The sequence below is a fragment of the Pan paniscus genome, chromosome 2 (assembly GCF_029289425.2).
Source record: "Pan paniscus chromosome 2, NHGRI_mPanPan1-v2.0_pri, whole genome shotgun sequence".
Classification (NCBI taxonomy): Eukaryota; Metazoa; Chordata; class Mammalia; order Primates; family Hominidae; genus Pan; species Pan paniscus.
In genome coordinates this window covers 70,754,091-70,767,697 of record NC_085926.1, presented here as the reverse complement: position 1 = coordinate 70,767,697, position 13,607 = coordinate 70,754,091, and the positions used below count along the sequence as shown (strand labels likewise).

The window sequence follows — 13,607 nt, the reverse complement described above, 5'->3', positions numbered from 1 at the left end:
TGTCTGGACATTTATTCCCTCATCTCAGAAATTTTTTTTAAATTTTAATATTTTAAATTTTAATTTTCATGAATACATAGTAGTACATATTTGTGGGGTATATGCAATAATTTGATACAGGCAGAGAGTGGGTAATGATCAAATTAGGGTAATTAGAATATCCATCACCTCAAACACTTATTATTTCTTTGTGTTAGGAACATTCCAATTCTACTTCTATAGTTATTTTAAAATATACAATAAATTATTTTTAATTGTACTTGCTCTATTATGTTACTGAACATTGATGTTATTCCTTCTATCTAACTCAAGTGTAGATCCACTGACTAACCAATCTTCATCCCCACCACCTCCTCAGTACCCTCCCTGGCCTCTCTGGTAATGATCACTCTACTCTCTATTTCCATAAGGTCAACTTTTTTTTAGCTCCTACATTTGAGAACACGTGACAGAAAAATATAGAATGTTCCACAAATTTGCGTGTCATCCTTGTGCAGAGGCCGTGCTAATCTCCGTATTGTTCCAATTTTAGTATATGTGCTTTGAACTGAGTACTCTGAAATATTTTTGAGTGTTATTTTCCAAGCATTGGATAAGTTCGAGGAATACCATAAAAAGCCAAATAGGCGTGGTTATAGTCCACAGAGCTTATAGTCCAGGAAGTAGATGTTGACCAATGGATACACATATAAATGTAAAATTATAACCATGCTCCTTTCTATGACATACAGAATCATGATCCTATCAGACATAAAAATAGAAATATTTGACTTCATTAGGGAGGCATCCATGAGGAAGGATTCCATGCTGAGAGGGGCAGATGTGTGGTTACCACATGAAAGTCAGATGGCAGGAGACAAAATGAAAGAGGGTCAGAGTGGGTGGAGCAGGCAGAGTGAAGGGAAATGGGTCAGGTGAGCCTAGATAAGAGTACAGGTTAGAGGAAGTATTTTACTCTTCACTTAGACACTAAAGAATGACATTTGCCCTTTGCCCTTTGAAAAACACTGCTCTGGCTACATTTTGGGGAATGGATTGGACATGAACATGTACCTATATTTATATGAAGGGAGTATGTGGTAATATGAGACTCACCTGTCAAGATACATGTACCTGGCTGGGTGTGGTGGCTCATACCTGTAATACCAGTATTTTGGGAGGACAAGATGGGTGGATCACTTGAGTCCAGGAGTTCCAGACCAGCCTAAGTAACATGGTGAAACCTTGTCTCTACAAAAATAATACAAAAAAATTGGCCAAGCCTGGCGGCATGTACCTGTAGTCCCAGCTACTTGGGAGCCTTAGGTGGGAGAATCACCTGAGCCCAGAAGGCAGAGGTTTCACTGAGCTGAGATTGTGCCACTGCACCCCAGCCTGGGTGACAGAGTGAGACACCGTCTCAAAAAAAAAAAAAAAAAAAAGAGAGACATAGCTCAGGAAAAAAGGAAATATAAAAACAGTTCAGCAAAGGAAAAGTTTTTGGGATTTGGATGATCGGTGTTTTGGTAAACTAGTTACTTTCACCTTTGTGTCTTTTTTTTTTTTTTTTTTTTTAACCATTATAGATCAGTAGTTCAATATGGCAAGTTTGAGACAGGAGACATTGGTCTTAGGCCAGTGTGAACATCCAAAGCAAATGAGATTGCAGTGAACTACGAGGCTGGTGTGAGTGAGATTTTTGTTATCAGTTGCCCTAGCATCCAATCCCCTGTGGAAACCTGCAAGTCACTCATCCACAGCAACCAAGTAAGAGGACTCCCCACAAAAGACACTGGGATGCTTTGACACTCATTACTTGGAAGATAAGGAGACACCACAGTTTGTCCACAAAATTTATGAAGGACTGTGCCCAAAACACAAAGGAGAAAGACCTGCTTGGCTTCCCTCTCTGATCTACCCAGATTTCTGACAACCATGTCCCTCTGTTTCAGATTGTTTTCCAGTTCCCAAGAGAATGAGATGTTGATATAGTGAATCTTTTATATAGACTTGTTTTCTTTCTCTCTGTATATGAGAACTGCTGCTATGGAGGCTTATGATTCAGTAATCACCTTGAGATATTCCTTTTCCTTCTCAGCGCCCCGATTGTATTTCTCACCCTTGTGATCCAGGCTGCAGAGCCTGACAAACGCACCCTCTCAACCACATCAACACCAGCGCAGGTTCAGACTGGCCTTCTCTCCTCCACACACGAGGGAAAGAGCTGGACGCTCAGCCCTTTGTTACTTTTTATTTTCAGACTCAATTCACCTCTCCAGAAGCAATACATAGAGAGAATGCTGAATAGACTACCCTGCATTGAGACACTTCTCAAAGATATCTTTTTCCCTTTAAGAAAGAATGACTGATTGCAAGTATTTATTTTCTAAGGTACAATTGTAGACCTTCAAAGTCAGACTGTTAATTTGATGATATTAACTTTTGAGTCACTTGACTAGTCAGTTTAGGAAGCAACAATTCTCTCAAAACTCTTATAATTACATTTGGACAAGTTTGTGCGTAGGACCGCAAGTCCATCAGCTTATTATAACCATAGTGCGTTCACACACCATCTTCATTATCTTGTGCTAAAGAAGAGAGCACACACTCCTCTGTGGGTAATTTTAGATTGGCCACTGACACACTCTGCAGTGTTTATAAAGAAAACAAAACTTGGATGTTGGCCCTTTTAATTATAACTGGCAGAATTGCTACACCCAAAAATCACATAATCTCTTCACCATATTATATCTTTGAAGACATCTGCTTGCAAAGCAGTAACAAGGAACTTGAATTCTAAAAACAAACTTTGTACTAGATTGATTGGTTTGGCGAGCCACGCTTCTGAAGTACTGACGGATTCTGAAAGATATATTCCCGAACTTCAAGAAAAGTTTAAAATATGCTATAATGGAGTTACATCAAATTGTCTTTGGTCTGGACATGCAGATTAGAGACTGAGATCCTATTTCATCGTGAAGGAAGGTCCACTGGCCCAGTGGCAAATATCATAAATGTCACCAGTCATTCTGCGTTTTTGTTTTGAGTTTCCAAATAAACATCTAGCCAATGAAATAGTTGGATAGTCGAGTGCACTATTTCACCTGAGAAATGATCATCACATAAGGTTCTATGTTCTAGGTGCTTTATATATAATATTGTGAAGACAACTGAGAGTGCTGAACATTCCACAAGAGGGAGAAAGCTGATCTTTGACATCATCTTTACTATTTATCAAGCATATACCTCTCTTCATGTAGATTTGGGATATGATCTGAGTCCATTTTTTGAGTAATTACATTGTGATCCTAGTCACGTCCCCTGGGGCAGATCATTTCGCAGTTTGCAGAGTTCCTAAACTCATAGTACTGTAGCCTGAAAGATGAAATGGAACAATTAATCGTTATCTATGCTCTGCAGATGAGTAAGAATCTTTCCTTTCGTAGGAGATTCGTGCATGTGTATTTGAATTAACAGTCTAAGAAAAAACCCAATGCAAAAGCCTGAATTTGTTGCCAAAATAAAATTGCCTACATCTTATGTAGTCATGTAACTCATAAGGTTCCACCCTCCTTCCATAACTCTAGCCAAAGAGTCTGTTTTTCCTTCCCTAACACAGTGTTTTCTGGAGCCCAGGACTAGTTTTTAAACACTAACATGACTTAAGAAGGCTGCTGGAAAAGTGAAAGCAATCTCATTGTACTGTATTAGTTCAACCAAAATGACTAACACATTTCAACATTTAGAATGTCCAATTGAACAAATATTTACTGCTCAGTTAGTAGTTTTAAGAATCTTTGTCCAAAATTACTTATCTTGTGGTAATGCTTTGAATATTGAGTATACATTTTAGATAAAGCAATTTTTCCTTTGATGTTAAAAATTGCCTTTATAATAGGTACATTGCCTAAAAATTATAAAATTGCATATATTATTTGTAAGAGTTGAAAGTTCCCCAAAAGCTTCACAGATGTTGAAATTTGTTGTCATTCTAACGTTAATTTTATTAGTCCAAAGTATTTTTTCCCAAACGTTTTTCTGAGAAGTGCAGAGCAACTGCTGTTACCCCAGAGCACTGAACTATTAACTGTTAATGGCAGGGGAGTTTTCACGTTCCAATATTTCAGCTGCATGCTTGGATATAAGTTATTTTGTTCATACATCCCCTTCTTGCAAATACATAAGGCAGGAAAGTTAATAATTTTGGTGTTTGTTAAAAACTCCTGAATGTCTTCATATATGTAGCACAGACTCCAGAAACATTATTAGAACTAGCAAACCACTAGGATGATAGAAAGTGTGAAATTAAAACAAAACAGTTTACAGTACTAAGAATGATTTATTTTAATGGAGCTAGTTCAGCGTTTCCATTTTGTGTATTTATGGTGCAGTTATTCAACATGTTTTCTTTTTTGGTAGGTCATGTCAGGGAGACTTTGGCTGAAGAAAATCACAACAGACGAGAGATAATGCAAGAGAAAAATAAAACAATTCCATGAGGATGTCATTCTGGAACTTCCTGTTACCAGGGAGTGAGATCAGGATGCTTGGGGCAAGGTACATTTGGGTAAAGCTTTGGATTCTTAGAACTTCCACTGAGCACTGAGGGACAAAAGACTAGCAGGGGCTTCTAATTAGAAGAGTTTTGCAGCATGTGCTAAAGCTTACTTTCTTTAGAGTGTATGGCGTTATGCCCACAGATAGATGTCCCAGTTTCAAGTTGTGGGTGATTTTTATGCAAGTCTGTTTTATAGAATTAGTCTTCCAAGGTGTTTACATGGGCCAGGTAAAATCTTGATCATCAAGGGAAGATAGGTATATATGTACACACTGCAAAATAATTTGTCTCAAAGGTTGCTAACCCACAAAATTCCCCCCCAGGCTCAGAGAATCTAGAAAAGCCTGCGACTTCTACACAGCTCTCTCAAATGTGAAGGAAGGAGGAATGACTGCTCTTTGATTCTCATAGGAAATGTAAAGATGTAATTTCTGCAGTGAGTAATGGTACAAATAAAATTATGTTTATTATTATTTTATTCGTGGCATTTAATTATAGAGGGAGATGGGTAGTCAGATAGCAAAACAGCCATAAACAAGGGAAAGGCCCCTCTGTTTTTAAATGAATGCTCTAAAACAATTGGGAAGAACATTAATAGAACACCCGGCGAAAGACAGACTCGCAAGCTTATGCATTCACTTGGGGTTCATCAAATAATGGACCACTGGCCTATTTTTCAAGCCATTTCTCTGCAGTAACTTGACATTTGATAGGATTACCTTTGGATTTTGGTCTGAGTCTCTGCTATGCTTGAGATTGTCATCTTTTGATTTAAAGATAATAGAGCCAAACATGTGAAACTGTTCTGTAAAGAGTCAACCTGTGACTCATAACCAAATATCAAAAAAGATTTTGTCTACAGTTTGCTTTCTTACCTCACTGTTATAACTGAAATGATCAAATGACTAGTTTCCATTATAAACACCATATATTTATTTTGTAAAAAAGCTTGACATTCTTCCGAGATGAAATATAATAGTATCATAAACCTCCAAGGCAATTCTGTTCCCCTTAAGACTCACAGCATTTGCTGATTATAATTTTAATTCGAAAGTTTCACCAGAAAAGGTGAATCAATTTTGCTTAAGCATAATGTTGAACAATTAAAAAAAAGCATCTGAGCAGGTCTGACATAGATAAAACCAAATTATGAGGCAGTGGAATTGTAAACAAAACACACTTTAACATTGGCAATGGACTTGACCATTCAAAATACAGTTAATAAGTTTCCAAACATGCAAGTTCTAATTTTAAAATTAAGCCTTCCAATTGCCAATTTCAAAAAATGTAATGAGTTTAGAGTGGCCTTTTTATTATGCATGGTTTTATGTCTTTGGATTTCAAAATTACCTAGCATGCATTTTCAACTTTGCTACAATTTCTGGGCTGTTTTCATTTCTATTTAAAAAGGCTAAACAGTAAGATGTGCCTCTGCTTTGCATTCTAATTGCACGTAACTGATTTGCACAGCAGAACAAAAAACTCATTTTCAGATTAAGAATCGTGCACCAAGAAATAATTATTGTTCTACTAGAAAAAAATATTTTCCCACTTTCTCCCCTCATTTACGTGAACTGTTTGCCATGTTTCTCCCAGGTTGCTATCTTTTATAGACCACCATGCGTTGCTCTTTAGGGACTCAAATAATGCAAATGGAAACAAGGAACATACAACTGTTTTGACTACATTCTTCTGCTTGCAACATAACACTTGCCTTTTATTATTTTATCTTCAACAATCAAGGGGTGACTAAATGGTTGCAGGTGGTGATGAAAATAAAAGCCATCCATCATTATTTATTAGGCATGAAAAAGATACACAATAATGTAATTTAATCTCAGAGCAGACAATTATTTCCACATATTGATAATACAATGTGAAAACTGTCATGAATTCTAATATGATATTTTGGCTTTATTGGTATGCCACAGCCAGCATGACAAATAATGAAATTGTATCAAAAAGAAAAAAAAAGGTAATTATGTGCATATGTCAATATCATGGGTGGAAAACATATCACCAAATCTTTAAAGCTTCTTCATTATAACTTGACGAATTCAAAAGTTTGAAGTGGAAAAAGGTGTATTTCCAGTTTTCACTATTTAAGACAAAATCTATTACATTTGCACCACAACCTAGAATCTGAGTAAACACTGATGATGTGTTTTATCATATAAAATTTTTGAGAAACAGACAGTCTGCTAAAATATTTGCGAGAAGTATATATGCACTATAGGCTCAAATTTCTAACATATTCTTTGGTTCACTTTAGTCTGGTAAAAATTTGCAGAAGAAAACTCTGTGATCTCTAGTTTGAGTAGCATACACATGCCTAATAAATGTAGCAAAGAACGTACCTTTTAGCCAAATAAAGCAAATGGCTGAAAATAAACATCTTTGGTAGGAAAAATCCTGACTGATGAAATGTTTGGTTAAAAAAACTGAAAGCGACTTTTTCGTTATGTTAAATGATTTCTATTTCTCTTAGGTTGCTGAACTCCTTTCTTCAAATAGGCTTTGGTAGGAGAAAATAGGACAACAAAGAGACAAACTAGCATTTGATCTGTGTAGATGGGAACCAAAAACGTTTTCTGACTCCTATTTGAATAGATTTTAGTTTCTGTAAAGGAGTTATCATGATTAGAGACTTTCCAACTTAGAAATGAGATCGTTTTTAAAGTACCTTTACTTTATGCGGTATACACACACACACACACACACACTCATTCTACAGCACATATACGCAGCATGCTCTGTACTTTCTTGGAGACTAATTTATTCAGGGTTCACATATAGATTACAAATATATTATTGGATAAGATAAATGATCTCCTCTTAGAAAAATGCCTTTTAGAATTATTAAGGAAGAAAAATATTTTAGACTTGGCTTTGAGTGGTGGGCAGGACCTGGAAGAAAAAGTATCTCTGAGTGATCACAACACTGTGACCATTCTGGGCTGGGAGAGAACATTTATATATCATGTGGTTACTCAATTTTATAAAAGGAACCTAAGAACAAGTGTAGGCACTGGTTAGGAAAAACAAATGAAAGGAATAATTTAAAAAGTCAATAAGCCACAGGAAATCTGGAGACTGTTTAAAAACACCTTACTGGAAGCCTAGCAAAAGTATGTGCCAGAGATCAAAGGGACACTTGGAAATGTGGCCCAAGTAAGGAAACCAGGGAGATCCGCAAACTACGGCAGGTCAGGTGTGAACAAGAATGCAGGCAAGCCAAAAGAGAATTCAAGAGTACATTGCAAGTGACTCCAAAGCTAATAAAAATGTTCTTCAAAATATATCCATGGCAGGAAACCAAATAGAGAACTAATGGGCCGATCAAGTGACCCACTCTGGGCAGAAGAGATATTCTTCTTGGAAGACGGAAACTCTTCCGACTTGACTAAAAATGATTCATTTATTCATTTGTTTATTCAGTCCTTCCATATTTTCACACATTCAAACATCTATTCATCCATCTATTCAGTTATCTATTCACTCAACAGCAAAAAAAAAAAAAAATGCAGAATGTGCTACCACAAGCCAGACTTTTGAGTTCAGTACTGGGAATATAATAGAAATATACATCATTCACTTATTCATTATTTTCACTCATTCAATCATCTATTCATTCATCCATCCATTTGATTATCTATTCATTCTACAAAAAAATTACAGAATGTCTATCATGGAATAGACCCCGGGTTAAACACTGGGAATATATTAATATATAAGACATTCATTCATTCAATTGATATTTGTCTACTATGTCCCAAGCACTGGTTTAATTCTTTGAGATACATCAGTGAACAAAAGATACAATATCGCTGCTTAAATCTAGCTTCCTTTCCAGCAGGGAAGAGCAGTGCAGGTAGGCAACATATACAATTAACAACTGATCATGAAATCACAATCAACCATTTAGTATGAAAGTATTATTATGAAGGACAAGTTCAGGTAGCTATGAGTGTCTGATGGAGGCTCTGTCTGATGTAGAGAGTAGCACCCCATTCAAGGACTGGAAGAAACAGGAGGGAGGAAGAGAGAAGCAAGAGATCAGTATGGTGAGATGACACAAAGACCACATTCTGTTGGGCTTGAAGGGCTATGTGAAGAATGCTAGATTTTACCTAAAGAACAATGGGAAGACACTGAAGGATTTTAAGCAAGAGTGATCTGCTTCAAAAGTTTGACACTATTCTGTTCAAAACCCTGTGATGATTCCCTATTTCAATCAGGGTAAAAGCTGAAGTCTTTACAATCACCTGCAGGAACCTCCATGTTATTTTCTCTGTAGCTCTCCAACTTAACTTTTTTTCACCCCTATCCACTGCTCATGGTGCTCTAGCTACACTGGTCTCTGTGCCCACTGGCTATTTCCCCCTGAAATCCAAATGGCTAATCCTTATCTTATTCAAGTCCTTTCTCAAATGTCATCTTGTCTATCAGGCATACCCTGAGCACCAGACTTAATACTGTAACTTCCCTACCATATCTACTTTTACCTTGCTTTGCATTTTTTCTCCCCATAGCACTCATTACCTTCTGATTTTCAGTACAATTTATTTGTTATGTTTTGCACATTGTCTATACCCTGGCCCTCCTATGCAAGTCATATGTACTCTACGTGAGGGAAGCAATTGTTATCCTTTGCTCACACATTTATCCTAATCCACTAAAACTGTGCCTAGGACTTAAAACTCAATAATCATTTGCTAAATAAACCAATTAATAAATGCATTGGTCAACAAAATCATATTGGCATTTTAAGAAAATTACACTGGCTGAAACTTGAAGAACAAGTTGGGAAGGGTTAAATGTAGATGTAGAAAAACAAGAGGCTATTTTGAGGGTCCAGTAAAAAAACAATGAAAACACAGACTAGGGAGATGATGGCAGAAATGAAGAAAAGTAAACTGGTTTTAAGGTATTTTTTTTTTTTTAGATAGAATCATCAGGCTCTAGATTGGATACTTACAGCTAAACCTGGCTCACACTGATTTGCAAGAGCTGATTTTAAATTTTCAGAAATTCTGTGAGTTGGTTGTAAGCACAGATATTAAAAATTAAATTATATAAACTTATAATAAATTACATCAAAACAAGGGTAATAAGTACTCAAAAGCCATTCATTCCTAATTATTTCACTACATTTTGCTATTAGCTAACTCTTGAGATTATTTATATCTGTGGTGTTTTTTGGTGAAATACTATATGTTGGTGTATTATCGCACAAATCTTTCCAATTCACATTCAGTTATGTCATATTGGTAGCTTGAAATCAGCTACGGTGGGAGGATTTCTTCCTTGGTAATTGTCAAGTACTATAACTAAGGGCTTGATTTATTGCACTGTTGATTTTCTAGACTTAAGCAAGTGATGGAGAAAGTGTCAATGATTCAGATTAAATTTAAGTGTGTCATGTCTGTAGATGTCTCATTGTTAAATCACATGAAATAGAGAAAATATTCTTCCAGTGTGTAAAAACAATCATTTGATCCATCAAAGAAGTCTTTCACATTATGGACAAAACAATAAAATTTCAGCATATGTTTTTATTGTTTCACCCTCGTCTTACTCTTTAATGTAAAGGAAATGATCAACCAACACACGTGTCAGAAATACTCTCGTCCGTTAGTTGCAACAATAAGTTGGCTATGGATCTAAGAGTTTGGCAAAAAACAATGAAAGTATTCTGTGAGAATCAATATGCTATATGAAATTTACAATAAAGGGTATTGTATATTTTATTATTATTCATAAACTGTGTGCTATAGTTTTATATCAATACTATCTATGATAAATCTAAATATGTATGTATACACTATTATTATTTTTTAAGATAACTTGTTGTTAAACATTATACTACTGAGAATATGGGTCAAGAGAAAAGAAATAGCCAAAGATGGCTGCCAGTTTCTGTCTTGTTAACTGCCTGAATGGTGCTCCTCATTCCCGTATAGGGGAAACATTAGAGAATAACTAGGTTTGTTGGCTAGGGATAGGGAAGAGAGTGTCATTGGTTAGGTTGGGCGATAGTGAGATTGAAGAAACAGACTTCAAGTTCAGGTGGCCAGGTAGATAGATAGTGCTGGAAAACAAAAGAGAACTCTAAGCTGGAGCCATCATTTGGGTGATTTCTGTAAATAGTAATTAAAGACTTGAAAGTGGATTGAGCTATTCTGAGTGTTTTCTCCAAACTGACTTCTGAAGCAGAGTTTGGAATCATTTGGATAAAAGTGGCAAATATTGGATGTTGTAGTCTGATTAACAAATTAACAGTATGTATATAACCAGGGCTAAATAATATCCTCCAAGAATATTGGAGGTTTAATCAGGGATATAGACCAGGGATATGTTCTCTTTTATTAGAGAAGAGTATCTTAGTTAAATGGACAGTGTCAAAGATACAGACCGTTGTTGAGGGCCTGGGGTAAGTAAATAGGAGATTATGATGGGTGCCCTGTGTGAGTAGACCTGAGTTATTTACTTATTAGTTACCGATAGTTCTGAGTACTGTTAGTAGGATTATTTAATTACTAGCTAAAATAAAATGTAGGGGGTCAGATCCTCAAAAATAGGATCTTTCTCTGAGGTCTTCATCTACCTATTAAAGATCCATGAACTTTTACTTCTGGGAAGACAGGCAGATGTGGTTTTCTCTATTCCATAGACCCCTGAAAAGTGGAGTAAAGAAGATAGACCAGGTAGGGACTTTAGGATTTAAGGAATAAGATGGAAGTGAATTTCCAGGGCTTCCTTTTTGTGTCATATATCCCAGATTTGGAGCTGAAGAAGCCAGCAATCCGGCACTGCCAATGGGCCCAGAAAAAAGAAAAGCAATCCCAAACAAAAGTCTACTATCTTGTCAAAGGATTAGGAGATGGCAGCCTACCAGAAAACTTGTAGAAAATAACCATTCTATTCCAGCCAAACACCATTGAAAAAAATGTGGTCTCACCTGACCCACACCAGCAAAGATAAAGTGGGGAGCCTAGATGCCCACTTTTGTGAGACTGTAATGAGGCTCCCCAACACTACCACTAGGCTGAGTAGAGAGCCCAGATTTTTATCCTTACTGAGTAGTCATGAGACACCTCAACCCTCATCCCCACTGTGTTGCTGGACATTACATGGGAATCTGAGACTTCCATCCCCACCCGGCAATAATGTGGAGCCTACCATCACCTCTAGCATCAACAAAGGCCAAGTTAAGAACGTGGACTGCTATCTCATTTGGCAGTGACAAAACATTGCTTCTGCCTTCCCCGCTGAAGTGGTGATGGAAAACTTCAGCTAAGGGGCCATTCCAAGATGGCCAATTAGGAACAGCTTCAGTCTACAGCTCCCAGAGTGAGTGACACAGAAGATGGATGATTTCTGCATTTCCAACTAAGATTGGAAGACAGTAGTGGTTCTCCCAGCATGCAGCTTGAGATCTGAGAATGGACAGACTGCCTCCTCAAGTGGGTCCCTGACCCCCGAGTAGCCTAACTGGGAGGCATCCCCCACTAGGGGCAGACTGACTCATCACATGGCTGGGTACCCCTCTGAGACAAAACTTCCAGAGGAACGATCAGGCAGCAACGTTTGCTGTTCACCAATATTTGCTGTTCTGCAGCCTCCGCTGCTGATTCCCAGGCAAACAGGGTCTGGAGTGGACCACCGGTGAACTCCAACAGACCTGCAGCTGAGGGTCCTGGCCATTAGAAGGAAAACTAACAGAAAGGACATCCACACCAAAACCCCATCTGTACGTCACCATCATCAAAGACCAAAGGTGGATAAAACCATAAAGATGGGGAAAAAACAGAGCAGAAAAAGGGAAAATTCTAAAAATCAGAGTGCCTCTCCTCCTCCAAAGGAACGCAGCTCCTCACCAGCAACAGAACAAAGATGGATGGAGAATGACTTTGACGAGTTGAGATTTTTCGAAAAAGGCTTCAGACGATCAAACTTCTCCGAGCTAAAGGAGAAAGTTCGAACCCATGGCAAAGAAGTTAAAAACTTTGAAAAAAGATTAGACGAATGACTAACTAGAATAACCAATGCAGAGAAGTCCTTAAAGTACCTGATGGAGCTGAAAACCATGGCACAAGAACTGCGTGACAAATGCACAAGCCTCAGTAGCCGATTCGATCAACTGGAAGAAAGGGTATCAGTGATGGAAGATCAAATGAATGAAATGAAGTGAGAAGAGAAGTTTAGAGAAAAAAGAATAAAAAGGAACGAATAAAGCGCCCAAGAAATATGGGACTATGTGAAAAGACCAAATCTACGTCTGATTGGTATATCTGAAAGTGATGGGGAGAATGGAACCCAGTTGGAAAACACCCTGCAGGATATTCTCCAGGAGAATTTCCCCAATCTGGAAAGGCAGGCCAACATTCAAATTCAGGAAATACAGAGAATGCCACAAAGATACTCCTCGAGAAGAGCAACTCCAAGACAAATAATTATCAGACTCACCAAAGTTGAAACGAAGGAAAAAATGTTAAGGGCAGCCAAAGAGAAAGGTCGGGTTACCCACAAAGGGAAGCCCATCAGACTAACAGCTGATCTCTCAGCAGAAACTCTACAAGCCAGAAGAGAGTGGGGGCCAATATTCAACATTCTTAAAGAAAAGAATTTTCAACCCAGAATTTCATATCCAGCCAAACTAAGCTTCATAAATGAGGAAGAAATAAAATCCTTTACAGACAAGCAAATGCTGATTTTGTCACCACCAGGCCTGCCCTAAAAGGAAGCACTAAACATGGAAAGGAAGAACCAGTACCAGCCACTGCAAAAACATGCCAAATTGTAAAGACCATTGAGGCTAGGAAGAAACTGCATCAACTAACGAGCAAAATAACCAGCTAAAATCGTAATGACAGGATCAAATTCACACATAACAATATTAACCTTAAATGTAAATGGGCTAAATGCTCCAATTAAAAGACACAGACTGGCAAATTGCATAAAGAGTCAAGACCCATCAGTGTGCTCTATTCAGGAAAGCCATCTATGTGTGTCATGCTGTGACACACATAGGCTCAAAATAAAGGGATGGAGGAAGATCGACCAAGCA

General features: G+C 37.5%; 1 non-coding gene across 1 annotated transcript; it reads right to left on the bottom strand.

Moving 5' to 3' along the window:
* Positions 1 to 452: 452 nt before the first annotated feature.
* Positions 453 to 555, bottom strand: LOC112439361 (U6 spliceosomal RNA). The gene has a single exon (XR_003027659.1). It is a non-coding gene; the product is annotated as a U6 spliceosomal RNA (small nuclear RNA).
* Between the last annotated feature and the right edge of the window lie 13,052 nt (positions 556 to 13,607).